The sequence below is a fragment of the Mauremys reevesii genome, unplaced genomic scaffold (assembly GCF_016161935.1).
Source record: "Mauremys reevesii isolate NIE-2019 unplaced genomic scaffold, ASM1616193v1 Contig20, whole genome shotgun sequence".
NCBI classification, from domain to species: domain Eukaryota; kingdom Metazoa; phylum Chordata; order Testudines; family Geoemydidae; genus Mauremys; species Mauremys reevesii.
Window position 1 is genome coordinate 649,582 of NW_024100827.1, and position 16,491 is coordinate 666,072.

The 16,491-nt window shown below is 56.0% G+C and overlaps 1 pseudogene; it reads left to right on the forward strand.

Moving 5' to 3' along the window:
- Positions 1-6,729: 6,729 nt before the first annotated feature.
- The window catches only part of LOC120393487, an 87,043-nt pseudogene continuing 77,281 nt past the window's right edge, over positions 6,730-16,491 (forward strand).

Here is a 16,491-nt window from a genome sequence, read left to right on the forward strand (position 1 = left end):
TTGCTATACTGATGTTTCACAGTTAATGCATGTAAACAGTGTTGGAACTTTTCACAGGGGAAAATACATTCCAGACCTGATGTGCTGTATGAAAGGGGAAACTGAGGCACACTACCGTATTGCTTTCATGGCTAAATGCCAAGATTCCTGTACTATGAACAACCTCAATATCTACATTGGTTTAATGTTATTTGGGTTCAAAACATTGGCCAGAACTGGTATGGATAAAGTAGCTATTTTCTTTAGCTCTTGGCAAGATCACATGAAACATACAGGAACCATGCTGCAAAAGCTAACCAAGTTATACCTTGAGTTTGTAAAGAGATCCATTCATGTTATTGAACATGACTTTGATAAACCATTTCGGTTATACACTGGTGCGGCCTCTAGCCCAACACTAGCTGTAGTGAGACAGACCCAAGGAAAGGGGGCTCTTGGGATGCAGTCAGCGATGTTTTGTCATCCCTTCCTGCATCAATTTTGCGTTGGGGGTGTGACGTTATTGATATAAATGGGGACCATATAGAACATGGGTTGCAACCAAGGTCCTGAAGTGGCACCAAATCCTAAGTAAAGGGGGTCATATAAGGTGTCTAAGACCAGGTTCCGGGTTGCTGGTTATAATTATGCTGTCTATATGTCTGTATCATTTTAGTTGAAGTTATGAATGTTGGCTCTATGCTGTCAATATTTCAAGTTTGTGCTGTGCTTCTGGGGGAAGCCTCCCAGACAAGCTGGTGTTAGCTCTGCCTAGCCTGTTTGATGGCCCATTAGGGACCATTAAGGACACAATGGACCCATGGAGAGAAGGCAGACACGCCTTGTGACTCAGCAAAGTATGCAGGGACTGGCTCATGTGACTCAAGGCTCCATTTTGCTGTAAAATTCCACAGTGAAGACAAAGGGATTCTTACACCTGGAAAAGTCTATATAAGCCTGATGCTTCGTCTCCATCTTGTCTTCAATCCTGCTTCTGACCTCTGGAGGGACTTTGCTAAAAACTGAAGCTTTACACAAGGGACTGAAGGACCCATCCCAGTGGGGGATGCTCTCCAGAGACTTAATCTAAACCTGTAGTTTACTTCAGCACTGCTGCAAGCCTGAACTAAGAACTTTGCCATTACTGTATGTAATTGATTGCATTTAACCAATTCTACCTCTCTTCTCTACCTTTTTCCCTTTGTAAATAAACCTTTAGATTTTAGATTCTAAAGGATTGGCAACAGCGTGATTTGTGGGTAAGATCTGATGTGTATATTGACCTGGGTCTGGGGCTTGGTCCTTTGGGATCGAGGGAACCTTTTTCTTTTATTGGGGTGTTGGTTTTCATAACCATTCATCCCCAGGACGAGTGCACTGGTGGTGATGCTGGGAGACTGGAGTGTCTAAGGAAATTGCTTGTGTGACTTGTGGTTAGCCAGTGGGGTGAGACCAAAGTCCTTTTTGTCTGGCTGGTTTGGTTTGCCTTAGAGGTGGAAAAACCCCAGCCTAGGGCTGTGACTGCCCTGTTTAAGCAATTGGTCCTGATTTGGCACTCTCAGTTGGGTCCCGCCAGAATCGCTCCGTCATACCATGTCAGAGACCAGTACAGCTCGGCGTGCTCCCCCCTGCAGCCGGGTGTGCGTGAGAAGCATCCTGTGCGAGGGGGTGCGGAGTTGTGGCTGTCAAACGGAAGCGTGCTCCCTCTCCCAGAAGGCCCCTGGAAAGCCACGCCCAGCCATGCAGCTGCGTCCCTGAGATGAGGGCCTCAAGGACATGAGAAGTGTCCATTGGTTCACAATATGGCCAGAATCCTGGACCTCCCCTCCGTGGCCTGTCCCTGTACACTGAGGTGGGTTTTCTCAGAAGAAAACGTTACACTAGCATAACACAGAGACTGCGTGTAGTGGGTCTTCCTTTGAATATCTGAGCCGCATAGAGGATAACAACCTACTACTGCTAGCAGTTTTTGGAGTGGCTTCAGGTTTTTTATTTCTATAATCCAAAACTCTGTAGAAGCAGTTTGAGTCTGAGTTCCCCAGTGTAACCCAGACATTCCCGTGCAGCTGGTATGCTGCACTCTCCACTGCCCCATACGTTAAATAAGCTGTTACCAAGTGTGCAAAGAATCTGTGCGTTCTTTAGCATACTTAGCCCGGCTGTTTGCAGGCTGGGCTCTGAATGCTGCATTGTGCCCCGGACGCCAGCGTATGGACAGCTTGGCTTGTGGCCACCTTTTCCCTGCAGCCCCCACCCCGCTGTTTGAATGTTGGATATGAAACACAGACCCCGTACGATCACCCTGTGCAGACGCATTCCCAGTGCGCCGGGTGTGGCTAAGGCAGGATCTACTTGACAACAGACTTCAATGCTATATTTGGTCCAGCTGTAACGACAAAGGAATTGGTGACAGGCTGTATGGATGTGGGGAGGAGCTGAGGCTATATCCAGGGCCGGCTCCAGCTTTTTTGCCACACCAAGCGGCGAAGCGGCAAAACCAAACAAACAAAAAAGCGCTGATGTGCAGCACTTTGGCAGCAGCTCAGCTGCGCCGCTTCATTCTTCAGCGGCAATTCGGCGGCTGGTCCTTCGCTCCAAGAGGGACCGAGGGACCCGCCGCCGAAGAACCCGGACGTGCCGCCCCTTTCCATTGGCCGCCCCAAGCACCTGCTTCCTTTGCTGGTGCCTGGAGCCGGCCCTGGCTATATCCAAGTCATTCGTGGCTTCAAAAAGCCAGTTCATGCTCTGTTTGGTGGGAGTAGAGGCAACCTAACAGTAAAAGCCCACTAGGGGGCAGCAGGACTCCTGGGTTCTATTTGCAGCTCTATCCCCGATCCCCCTCTCCGGGCCTCAGTTTCCCCCAAACTTTTTTGCTCCAGGCCCAGAATAGCATTGGGGTTGTTTTATGCACATATCGCTGTAGACCAGGAGAATTACACCCACCTTCCTTCCCCCTGGGCGGCTGAGACTTAAATCCTGACTCTGTAAAATCCTATCTGATGCTCCCCTGAGATGAGCTAGCGCCGGGCAAAGCGCTGGGGGGTTGTCACAAAGGGGGGCAGTGAAGCCAGAGAGACTCTGATTTTTCCCCTTTGTCAAGTATCTTAGGGCCAAGGACCTTCCCCTCCCACCCGCTCCTCCCCCTCACAAAGAGCTGCTTGGATGAAGCACCGGACACAACAGCAGTTGTTAGTGGTGGAAGAGACCATGTGGGGCTGTGAACTGGGCTTCCCAGCAGAGCTGACGTCTGGGATTTGGCCGCCGCTGCAGAGGATCGTAGCTGCAAGCTGGAGACAAAGTGATCTCAGAGCGCAGCTCCAATCCGTGGCCTCCGGAGTAATGGTTGAGCTCCAGATGGCAGCAAAAGGGAAGCACCGAATTCTGTCTTCAGCCCTTGAGCCTGGCTTTCCCACGGGCAGCGGCCAGGAGGGTGTTTTTTCCAATCCACAGGGAGTTGCCTCTGTGCTGCTGGGGGAAGGGCTTTGAGTTGAGATTAAGGAAAACAACAAAAAGAAAGAACAAAAGTAAAGTCTGCATGAGAGAATCGTGTGGGGGAGAAGGGGGCAGGGATATTAGATACATGTAATAGACGCCCCCTGTCTGCCTTTGTGTGTGCGTGTGATCTCCCCATCCTGGTGTGTGTGCATGTGTGCGCACAATGATGCTGAGAACACGATGGCTGCTGTCTCCTCACCCAGGCAGTGTGCTCAGAGATGGAGACAGGAAGCCGAGAGTTCATGTATTTTATAGCCACAGGCACCCAAAGAAGCCCCTGAGTTTGGGATCTGGAGCCCACAAGAACTTGGGGCGCTGGCCTCACCGTTCCAGGAAGGCCCCTTGATGCTGCTCTGACAGGGTTGGGGCAGACGCGACCCGCTAAGTGAACCCGCAGCTCAGGAGGGCTCCCCAGCTAGGGTGGAGCTGGGGTGAGGTTCTGAATTGGAGAATAGGCCAGGTTGGGGGCGCAGACAAAGTGCATTTCACGTCAGCCATTCTCGGCTTCCCAGGGCCTGTAGCCAGTCATGGGGAACGGATTGTGAGCTGGAGCAGCCCTGAGGCTGCTCTAGCCTACAGCAGGGGTGGGCAGGGCCCAGCACAGACCAGGCCGTAGCGAGGGTAAAGGTACCTGAGCCCTCCCCCCTGCCATTCTTGCCCCAAGCGCAGGGATGGGGTATCTGAGAGACTGGAGTAGCTGACATGTTCCCCGGTCGCCCTGCTCACTCGGGAGAGGTTACGTCGAAGGCAGCCGGCCTCCTCTTCCCCGTTAAATCATTCTCATCCTGCTCCAAGGACTAGGAGGAAACCAAATTAAACAGCCCAGCCCCTCCCTGGGCCTCGCCTGGGCAGCTCCGCGGATCCCAGCCCCGGGGGTCTAATCCCAGAGACAACCCAGCTGGGTTTGCTGCAGCGTGAGACCATCCAGAGCTGTTTGCTAGGGACAGCGAGAGCCTGCCAGTGAGGGGCACCGTGCCAATGGCCCTATTAGCCCCGAGGCCAGGGACAGCCAGGCCTTGGCACAGCAATTCCCAGGGTGCCATGCGGCAGGGCCAGCTGCCTGCCGAGGGGCGAGGGGGGTCGGCATGGATGATGGCTCCTTTCAGCCTCCATCCATGGCACAAGGGGGGCCCAGGAGCTGGGGGGACGATGCTGGGCAGAGGGGTGTGCCCCGGGTGGGGGGGTGTGGAGCCAGCTGAGGGGGCTCCTGAATCTCAGGGGGAGATGGGGGGGGGCGGGTAGGAAAGAGGATCATCTTCTGCCCCCCCCCCCCCACAATGACAATGGTACAGTAGCTGGAGGGCTGCAGGGGGGCCCTTAGAGCAGTGGTCCCCAAACTTTTTACCTCATGCTTCCCTTCCCCCGTCCATCCCCTCCCTGCCCCCGGAGCCAGAAGCAGGGCCACAGCGATGGGGAGGGGGTAAGGAGGCCACAGCTGGGGAGGGAGGCGGAAGGGGACCCTTGGCCAGGCGCAGATCCCTGGGCGCAGGGTGGGCAGCTGGGACCCCAGGTGCGGGGCCAGGAGCGAAGCTGGGGGGCGCTCCCTCCAGGTTCCCTGTGCCCCCAGCTGTGCCCCCCGAATGTTACTCTGCACCCCCCTAGGGGGGCATGCCCCACAGATTGAAGACCGCTGCCTTAGAGGGAGGGAGGGGTTTCTCCCGCTGCCAGGCACAAGGCAGCCCCCGTTCCGCTCTGAGGGGAAACGGCCACGTTCCTTCCCGGCAGGGCGGAGTATTCGCCTCACCGCTCAGAAACACCGAGAGGTGCCGGGGGGGAACGTCTGTGCAGCGTCATGGAAACATTCATGCTTCTGCGAGGTGGGGCTGGGGTCTGCAATCCCCGTAACCCCCACGTCTGCAGTGGGGCTATGAAGCCAGCCTGGCACTCAGTCATTATCCTCTTGTGGGGAGGGGAAATACACTGGCAAGGTCTGTCACATCTTCGCTCCATCCACACACACGCTGGTTGGCTCACTGGGGGATACCAGTCTACTACGGCTACCAGTCAATGGAGTTACTCCTTTAGCTTGGGTGCTAGAGAGCTGTGCTGTCGGTCCGGGGTTCAAACCCAGCTGAGGGCTCCCACTAGGGCTAGTGCCCGTGGCTGGAGCCGGGGCTATTCCTGACTCTTCCTGTGAAGGATGAGAGGGAGGGTGAGTCAGTATTTCAGGCACTAGCGGGGGACCTGGGTCCGGTTCCCCACTCCGCTGCAGACACCCTGTATCGGTGGTTTTCTATCTGTGGTACTGGGTCGCGGAACGAAAGGCGCTGGGTCACAGCGGCTCTGGCCAGCACCTCCTACCGGGCTGTTAAACGTCCCATCAGTGGTGCGGCCCGGCTAAGGCAGGCTAGTCCCTGTCTGTTCTGACACTGCGCTGCACCCCGGAAGTGGCCGGCAGCAGGTCCAGCTCCTAGGCCGGGGGGGGGAGGCACGGGGCTCTGCGCACTGCCCCTGCCCCAAGCACTGGCTCTGCACTCCCATTAGCCAGTTTTCAGCCAATGGGAGCTGTGGGAGGGCGGTGCCTGCGCGCAAGAGCCGCACAGAGCCGCTTGTGCACCTCTGCCTAGGAGCCGAACCTACTGCTGGCCACATCCGGGGCGCAGCGCAGTCCGCGGTGCCAGGACAGGCAGGCAACCTGCCTTAGCACCCCCACTGCACCACTGATTGGGAGCCACCTGAGGTAAGCCCGAGCCCCAACCCTGTGAGCGAATCCCCTGCCCCAGCCCTGAGCCCCCCCAAACCCAGAGCCCCCTCCTGCACCCCAAACCCCTCATCCCTGGCCCCACCCTGCTGTCCTCACCTCTGCACCCCAGCCCTCTGCCCCAGCCCTGAGCCTGTCCCACACCCCAACCCCTCATCCCCAGCTGCGTTGAGTCACAGGCATCGACAATTTTCTTCAACTGGGTCGCCAGATAAAAAGTTTGAAAACTACTGCCCTGTATGACCTTGGGCAAGTCACTTAGTCCCTCTGTGCCTCACTTTCTCTCCTCCCATTGGGGAACAGCCTTCCCCCCTGGCTGGAGGAGAAAGAGGAAGGCGATTGGATACTCAGGGGACGAGAGACCATAGCTAGGACGAGCCCCTGGCTATTTTGCTGAGGTTTTCGCCCTGTTGTGCATTGCCACGGTACGTTCGCACTGTAGCGTCTTGGCCACAAGAGGGCGCGCGAACCCCCAACTTCAGTCTTGGCAACTCCTCCAAGAGCTACAAAAGTCTCCTGCCAAGGAGCAACTTCAGTTCACAGCAGCCCAGCCCTGCAGCTGCCTCTGGCTCTGCGGAGCATCCTTCGCTGCCCTTTCCCCCCAGGCCTGGTGGCTGCATACACGAGCCGGGAAAACGCTCGGCTGTTGCACTGGCTGCTCCTAGAGGAGGCCTGGGGTCTCTCTCCTAACTTCTCACCCACTGGGAAGAAGCCTGGAAGGAGCCAGGAGGATTTGGGGAAATCTCTGCACCCCCCCAGCGCAGCCTTGCAAGAGGCTGACCAGCCCCAGCCGACCATGGAAGGAGCTGCAGATGCTGCCTAGTTCTTTTCTCCCCTTCCTGAGTTTCTGGAGCTCTCTGTAAAGCACAAAGTTCTGTTCCCCGCCCTGGGCGATGCTGCCTCCTAGGAACTAACTGGAAAACGCCTCGTCCGTCTAGCTGCAAGATTTCAGCCGGCAGGTGAGTCACTGTGTGCAGCTTTACATTTCAGACACAGCTTAAGCAGCTTCTCCAGGGTGGCGCGATGTCCCACGGCAGTGGGTGGGCCGGTGCACTCCGGGGGTCCCAGAGTGCGGATGAGGGTGTCGGGCGTGTGTTTCAAAGCCCAGCCTGGCTCTCGAGAGGCCGCTCGCTCTACTCTGGGCGTCAGGCCCTGCTCAGGAGGGCCAGGGAAAAGGTTCTGTACTGGGGTCGCTCACTGATCCCCTCTTTGCAGCGTCTTTCCCACCCAGGGCTGGGTTGCTGGACCGTTGCATAGCAGGGGACACGGGGATTTTTGGCTGCTCCTGGTAATACACTTAAAAGGTCAAGAGGGACTTGAAGGAGCCCAAAATGTTTGTACCCAGGCAGCTGGTTTAAGGGGCTGCTTGGGAAGGGACCTTATCTCCTGATGAGTGTAGGGGGCTGGGAGCCAGGACTCTTGGGTTCTCTCTCTGGTTGTACGGTGTAGTGGTTAGAGCAGGGGGCTGGGAGCCAGGACTCTTGGGTTCTCTCTCTGGTTGTACGGTGCAGTGGTTAGAGCAGGGGGCTGGGAGCCAGGACTCTTGGGTTCTCTCTCTGGTTGTACGGTGTAGTGGTTAGAGCAGGGGGCTGGGAGCCAGGACTCTTGGGTTCTCTCTCTGGTTGTACGGTGTAGTGGTTAGAACAGGGGTTTTGGGGATCCAAGAGGCTGCTACTATTGTGACTCTGAGCAAGATACTTAGGCAACCATTTTCCAAAGTGGCCATCACTTGGGTGCTCAAATGTTGGGTCCCCAACCCGGGTCCAACCATGGCTCTCGCTGTACCTGACCGTGCCCCTCTGTAAAACCGGGGCAGTGACACCTCCCTTGCCCGGTTAGTGCCTCAGTGCTGACAAGGAGCTGCCCACATGCAGCATGTGCTGCACTGAGTCACTAGCTGCCAGCCTCAGCCCCAGCCCTGCGCAGGGAGAGCCCTGCGCCCCTTAGAGAGAGCACAGGGTGGGATGGAGGGTTTCCGTCGAGGGCTGTGTATGTTCAGGAGCCCCCCCTCGCCCCCGCCCAGCTGGAGCAGCGGTGCTGATGGAAATGCCCAGGGTTTCTGCACCATGTGCCGGGCACGGCTGGTTCTGGCCAGACAGCCCAGCTGGATCTGTATTAAAGAGAGTAAAGAACCCGCCGCTCGTTCTGAGCGAATCCGCGCTGGGGTGTGAATGCTCTGCGAGCGTTCGGTGCAGGGCTGGGTGTGTGAGAGCCGAGTGGAGCCATTTCCCACCAGGGCAGCCCTGGGGGTCCCCCAGCAGATGGAGCCGGAGCCGTTTGCCCGGGGGGTCTCAGTAACTAAACCCAGAGGCGTTAGCAGGCAGCAGCTGATGGTGGCTGGAACCAAAAGGGGCAGGGAGGGGGCTTGGCGGAGCGAGCAGGCCCTTCTCCACCACAGCCAGCACCTGAGGGGAACACGTGAGATGAGTTTGGGGGTGCTCAGCACATTCCACCTGGCAGGCTCAGCGCCGACAGAAGCAGCCCCATATTAACCCAGGGCCTCCCAGAGGATTCAGGGGGCCTGGGGCAAAGCAATTTCAGGGGCCCCTTCCATAAAAAAAGTTGCAATACTATAGAATATTATATTCTCGTGTGGGCCCCCGTGGGGTCTGGGACAAATTGCCCCCTCTCCCTCCTGGGCAGCCCTGGGAAAAATAAGCATTTAAAAACCTTCCACATCTCGGCACAAACCCAGTTTTGAGAAAACGTCTTTTCAAGTCACCTTCACAAGGTATCACTGGTTCTCAGCATCAGCTAGTGCTAAAAGGCACTAAAGCTCATTAAAAGAGTTGGACAAATATTTTCTGTCAAAACGTTTTCTGGATCCAAAACTAGGGGGTTTTAAAAAGCAGAAAAAACTCATGAACAATGTCTGCTTTCCTTCAAAATTTGTTGTGGTTATTTTTAATTGAAAAGCTGAAATTAGTCTGCCAAAACCTGAACATGGTTTGGGGTTTCAGAAATGTGTTGCCAAATATTTGCTCTTGCTGTGTTTGATTGTTTAAAGAAACAATAAAAAAATTCTGCTTAAAAAAAATCCAAAACTTTTGAACCACCTCAGCTTGTGACCAAACGCCTGAGCCCATCCAGGCAGAGATTTTTCCAGGTTTCTGATAGTCTGCTGGCTTCCTTGACTCAGATCTGTCTCCATAACTTTGGGTTCATTTAACTTAGAACATAAGAACGGCCGTACTGGGTCAGACCAAAGGTCCATCCAGCCCAGTATCTTGTCTACCGACAATGGCCAATGCCAAGTGCCCCGGAGGGAGTGAACCTAACTGGCAATGATCAAGTGATTACTCTCCAGCCATCCATCTCCATCCTCTGACAAACAGAGGCTAGGGACACCATTCCTTACCCATCCTGGCTAATAGCCATTAATGGACTTAACCTCCATGAATTTAGCTGTTTCCTAGAGACTGGCTCCATGGGGTCCCTCACAAACTGGAGACGGTTACTGTGGGTTTGTCTTTAGTATAGCTTATGTACATACTCCACGAACTGAGCATTTGAGCCTGTTCCAGAATCTGGGATGAGCCTATGTTGTGAAAACTGAAATGCTCAAAATAGCACATGCATGTGAATGGACACAGGGTACTAAACTTAAATTAACCCAGGGGGTCGGGACCCCTCAGTGGGTCACGAGGTTATTACTGGGGGTCGCGAGCTGTCAGCCTCCACCTCAAACCCTGCTTTGCCTTCAGCATTTATAATAGTGTTATAAATTAAAAACACTTTTTTATATATTTAAGGGGGGGTCACACTCAGAGGTTTGCTATGTGAAAGGGATCACCAGTACAAAAGTTTGAGAACCACTGAATTAACCCCTCTGGAGCCTTGGGGAATGCAGGGGAGGGGCGTCTCCCTTGGTAGGGTTGGGAAGGAGGTAGGTGGTGTAGGATATTGCTCTTCTCATGTGATCCCTCCCCCATGGCTCTCTCGGCTCTATCACTGTTAATCTAAAGTGGCTAATTTTAATGAAGCTACCCTCCCCTGACATGACTCTCCCTATGGCACTGAAATTACATGTAGACTATAATTTGGCATTTGAGAAGTGAAAGGGATGGGAACCCTAATGGAAAAGCTAACAGCTTGGCTCTTCTGCAAGCCTCAAACTGCTGAATGAGCTTTAGGGTAGGGAAGGCTGTGCCTCCCCAAACTGCCTGGCCTTGCCTCCTATCCAACCCCGACCCACTTCCTGCCCCCCGAGACGCCCCCACCCCACCCCAGGACCCCAACCCCACCAACCCCCCTTGCTCCCTGTCCCCTGACTGCTCCAACCCCTATTCCCCCCCCCCCCGAGTCCTGACAGACCTCCGGAACGTCCACGATCCAACCCCCTGTTCCCTGTCCCCTGACCGCACCCCCAAACCTCTGCCCCTTCCCTGTCCCCTGACTGTCCGCAGGACTCCCTGCCGCTTATCCAATGGCCCCGGCCCCCTTACCATGCTGCTTTACCCCACTTCCCCCCCTCTCCTGGAGCCTCAGTGCGTGGCATTCAGGAGTGGCCCTGGACAGTGCTGCAGCGGCCTGGCTCCACGGGACCTGAGCTCCTGCCACTCGGCCTGCAGCTTGCAGCCCTGCCCCCTTACCGCGTGGGTCTGAGCAGGAGGAGCTGAGGCCCCGCCCCCTTACCACGCGGCTCTGAGTGGGAGGAGCTCAGGCCCCGCAGCTTTAGCTCTGTCCAGGGCCACTCCTGGACGCGGCATGCTAAGGTGCCGGGAATGGGGGAAGGCGGAGGCGGGGGGAGCATCCGACATTCTCATGGGGGCCCCTGCAGGGCCTGGGGCAAATTGCCCCACTTGCCCTCCCCAGGCGGCCCTGTATTAACCCCTCCACACCACAGCCTTTTTGGAGAGCGCGTGGGGCCTGGCCTGGCTCTCCTTGGCCGGCTGCGTTGTTTCCCCCAGTGCCAGGCCGGTGTAATACCCCCCGTTCCCACCCGGCACTGCTTTACCCCCATGGTGCAGGCCAGCAACACAAGGGGAACGGCCGGTGGGGGCCGGGGCCATCGGGCCTGATTCCCCTTTCCCTGGTGCCATGCTGACCCCGATATATCTCTCCGTGGAACCGGCCCGACTCCCACCGGGGGCGGGACTGTGGGATCAACCCCACTGGTTCCAAGAGGGGCCGGCTGACGACACAGGGCCAGGACGTCCTGTAAGAGGGTTTTTGGGTGGACCCATGCAACCCAGACTAGCCTCTCTAGGGGGCCCAGCCTCCCACATGGGGCAGGCAAAAGGCAGGGCCTGGGGGAAGAGGGGACCCTGTGTGGCGTTGCCTAATGACCCGGTTCCATCTCTCTGGCCCACGCACCCGCAGTAACCACCAAGGGTCTCTCTAGGCCCTGGTCGCAGGGGAGTTAACACAGGCTGGCAGCCATGTCTGAAATCCCCGGCATGGTCTGGATGCCTTATGTTTTAATCCATGGCCAAGGAGGACCCTAGGGTGCTCCAGCTGGCCCCACCTCCCCTCACGGAGGGTCTGCGCTGTGAAGCGGCTTGACGTGGTTCTAACATGGCTGTTCCCCGAGATGAACCTGGGCTGTGACAGGCTTGGGCCAGAGCCGTGCTTGAGCGCTTCTGGAGACCTTCGTTCAGCCCCCACTTGGCAGCGCGAGGCCTTTCGGCTTCAGCACATCTGGCCTCTCCGCGCGCTGGACAGCTGGCTCGGGGAGATGTCAAGGCTCGCAGCATTTCCAGTCCCTGGCTGAGCCGTCAGTGTGTGCAGAATCCATGTGCCGAGGTGACCCAGAGGATGGGATGGGCTGCACCCTCAGCAAGTTTGCAGATGACACTAAGCTGTGGGGAGAGGTAGATACGCTGGGGGGTAGGGATAGGGTACAGAGTGACCTAGACAAATCAGAGGATTGGGCCAAAAGAAACCTGATGAGGTTCAAGAGGGACGAGTGCAGAGTCCTGCACTTAGGACGGAAGAATCTCATGCACTGCTACAGGCTGGAGACCAACTGGCTAAGCAGCAGTTTTGCAGAAAAAGGACCTGGGGATTACAGTAGACGAGAAGCTGGATATGAGTCAGCAGTGTGCCTTTGTTGCCAAGAAGGCCAACGGTATATTGGGTTGTATTAGTAGGAGCATTGCCAGCAGATCGATAACAGCCTTCAACTACCTGAATGGGGGTTCCAAAGAGGATGGATCTAGACTGTTCTCAGTGGTGGCAGATGACAGAACAAGGAGCAATGGTCTCAAGTTGCAGTGTGGGAGGTTTAGGTTGGATATTAGGAAACACTATTTCACTAGGAAGGTGGTGAAGCACTGGAAGAGGTTCCCTAGGGAGGTGGTGGAATCTCCTTCCTTAGAGGTTTTTAAGGTCAGGCTTGACAAAGCCCTGGCTGGGATGATTTAGTTGGGTTTGGTCCTGCTTTGAGCAGGGGGTTGGACTAGATACCTCCTGAGGTCTCTTCCAACCCTGATATTCTATGATTCTATAACCCACATATTCCCCCCAACCCTGCAGAGCCAGGGCAAAAACCCTGCTCCTTCAGCTCCAAACCCAGAGGCATCTATTGCATGAGCTAGCGGAGAGCTTGATCTATTGGCAGCAGTAGTAAGTGCTTTATCCTCTCTGTGGACCAGCCACTAATGGGCATCATCACGTATGGATAGACACACATGTCCAAGTGCATGCTGGGTGATGGAGCAGGAGCTAGTGGAGGCTGACCCCAGGTGTGGGTCAGGGTTACACAGGGTTACTCCAGTGGCTACAGTTACAGGGCAGAGATGAGGGTGACAGGGAGTTTCTGGTCCCGTGTTGTCTGTGTCCCCCACCCCCCCCCCTGTGCAGTCTCTCACCTGCCTGTTCTGTTTCCCCGGCAGCGAGAGGATGGAGAACAAGGCCATGTACCTGCACACCTTCAATGAGCGGGAGAACGGCTCCATCTTTGAGGAGTCATTTGATGGAAGGAACCTGTCCAAACTGAACCTCTGCGAGGATGGTAAGTGCTGGGGGAGCCTCGCTGAGCAAGGCTCTTCAGGAACTCTTTGCCCATGGGAAAATGGGCACCACTCCCACACCATGGGGTCATGAGCCCCAACAAGAGCTGGTGTTAGACCTCCTGGCTGCTTTGGGGTGAGGGGGAGCTCCAGATGCAATGGAACCCCTCAGCCCTTTCGCTCAGCGGCCATGTGCACGGAAAGGTAGCAGAGAACTCGCCGTGAAAGCTGTTCCCTGCATCTCATATTTTTAAGCAGATAGACCAAGACTTGGATGGGCCCCTGGGCACTGAACTTGCCTTCACCCCACTAGAGAGATGAGGCACCTAGGCAGGGCAGCTCGGGGGACGCTCGCACTGTTACTGTGTTGTACCTGAGCTGGGGATTTCAGTCCCTAGGGCTGTCAGGCCAGCACTACGCACCGAAATCCACCAACACAAATAATGCAACAGTTTCCGAGGCGAAAGGGATAGCGGAGATTGCGCTACGTTAAGTCTAGGGATTGCGTTTAGGGGTGCAAGCGGGCGAGGGCGCTAGTGAGAACATGAACCCCAGGCCAGATGAAGCGTGGATGTTGGCTGGATGTCAAAAGCTCCAGAGTCCTAACCATATATCCATTGCCTCTGAGATGTTTCTGGTTGGATCGAATTGTAAAAATCCCAGACAAGACAAAGCTCCTAGCATGTGCCTCAAGGGCTTTCGGGTCCCCTGCCCTCAGGAGGTTTCTTCCACTGGGTCCAAAGAGGAGAGGTTTGTAGGGATCTGTTCAAACCAGATGATCATGGAGAATCATAGAACCATAGAAATGACAGGCTGGAAGGGACCTCGAGAGGTCATCAAGTCCCAGCCTCTGCGCTGAGGCAGGTCCAAATAAACCCAGACCAGCTCTGACAGGTGTTTGCCCAACCGGCTCTTAAAAATCTCCCATGACGGGGATTCCACAACCTCCCTTGGACGCCTGTTCCAGAGCTTAACTGCCCAGAGAGTTAGCAAGTGTTTCCTAATATCGAACCTAACTCTCCCTTGCTGCAGATAAAGCCCATTACTGCTTGTCCGACCTTCGATGGCCAAGGAGAACAGTTGATCCCCATCCTCTCTATAACAGCCCAGAACATGTGTGAAGACTGTTATCGGGTCTTCTTTTCTCAAGACTGCACATTCCCAGTTTTTGTAACCTTTCCTCCCAGGTCAGGTTTTCTAAACCTTTATCCTTTTAGTTGCTCTCCTCTGGATTCTTCTCAGTTTGTCCACTTCTTCCTTGAAGGGCGGTGCCCAGAACAGGACACAGTGCTGCAGCTGAGGCCTCCCCAGTGCCCGGGGCCGGCTTTAGCAAGTGCGGGGCCCGATTCGTACTCACCCGGCGGCAGGGGCGGCTCTAGATAGTAGGCTGCCCCAAGCAGCGCGGAGCGCTGCGCCGCCCTTCCGCGGTCCCGCGGCGGGTCCCCTCTTCCCGCGGCTCCGGTTGAGCTCCCGCCGGCATGCCTGCGTCAGGTCCACCGGAGCCAGGAGGAGCGGACCTGCCGCAGTCATGCCTGCGGGAGCTCAACCGGAGCCGCGCGAAGAGGGGACCCGCCGCAGTTATGCCTGCGGCAGGTCTGCTCGTCCCGAGCTCCGGTGGACCTGCCGCAGCCATATCTGCGGCAGGTCCACCGGAGCCAAATGCCGCCCCCCCGGGAAACGGCCGCCCCAAGCGCCTGCTTGGCGCGCTGGTGTCTAGAGCCGCCCCTGCCCGGCGGTGCTCCGGGTCTTCGGTGGCTCTTCGGCAGCGGGTCCTTCACTCGCTCCGGGTCTTCGGCGGCACTCAAGGACCCGCCGCCAAAATGCCACCAAAGACCCAGAGCGCCGCCGGGTGAGTAAAAATTAAAAAGGTGCCAGCGTGGGGCCTGATTCCGGGGAACCGGGTAAATCGGCCTAAAGCCGGCCTTGCCAGTGCCAAAAAGAGTGGGATGATTACCTCCCCATCTTCCATACGAGACTCCTGCCAATACACCCCAAAAGGATATTAGCCTTTTTTGCAACTACACCACAATGTTGCCTCATGTTCACATTGTGATTCACTGTAACCCCCAGACCCTTGGCAGCGGTACAATCCCCTAGCCAGTTGTTCCCCAGTTTGTACTGGTGCATTTGATTTTTTTTCCTTCCTAAGTGACATATTTTGCACTTGTCCTTGTTGAATTGCCTCTTGTTGATTTCAGACCCATTTTCCGATTTCTCAAGGTTGTTTTGAAGTCTAACCCTGTCCTCCAAAGTGCTTGCAACCCCTCCCCTCTTGGTGTCATCCACAGATTTTATAAGCGTACTCTCCACTCCATTATCCACATCAGTAATGAAAATACTGAATAGCACCCGACCCAGGGAATACGTAGTTATGGGAGAATCCTCCCTGAGGGGCTGACAGGTCCCTCCTGAACACCCGGCATCAGGCCGGGCAGTGTCCTGACATCCTGCAGCCCAAGCGGTGCCTTGGCCAGACATGTGAAGCCTGGTTCCACGCTCCATTCTGGCTAGCCGCTGCTCTCGGGAACAGGCTGCATTGATTGACCTCACCAGGGCGTGGGCTCCCTGCGAGCCAGCCTCAGGGACCACGTCCTAGGGCTTGGGGTGGGGGATGCTCTCGGGCTTTGGGTTCAGCTTTGGATATTCTAGCGTGCCCTGTTCGAGTGGGGCCAGCTGGAGCACGGACGCGGCTGCCAAGATTGGGTGGGGCGGAAGGGGTGTGGGGCTGGGACTCGCCTCTCCATCCGGCAGCGTTGCCAAATGGGTGTGGAGAGTCCCACTGCTGGAAGGGGAACTCTGGGCCAGCTGTTCAGCTGCAGAGCTTGGGTCTTTCTGCTCATGGCCAGGCCTGGCTGTGGCTCCGGCCCTCTGGCCCAGACCTTGCTCGAGCCCACGGCTGTTGCCTGCCGCTGCGTGATGAGTGTGTCGCTGACCCTGTCAGTGCACACGCGGGACGCACATGGGGCCAGAGAGCGAGTTGAACGTGCAACTGTCTGTCTGGCGTTTCCTAACTTCCGAGTGCTCGACTTTGCAGCCTAAAGAGCATTCTTTGAATATAGGTTTTTGTATGTGATTGTTAATAATAATGTGTCAAAATGGCAGCTGCTTAATCAGCAGATCTCTTTTCCCCTGAGAGCCTTGCCAAGCCACCATACGACACCTCCAGGGAGGTGTCCCTTCTTGGGCATCAGTTGCCCCCTGAATTACAATCCAGAACACCCGTGCAATCCCATGGACAGCAGAGTGGGTTGCTTAGGTGCAACAGACAGCATCTGGGCCCTGCAAAATGTTTATTACTGGGGATGATGCATGGGAAGGGAAGGACCCAGCTTGACTCTCAGATTCCAGGTGAATCTGCAGAGC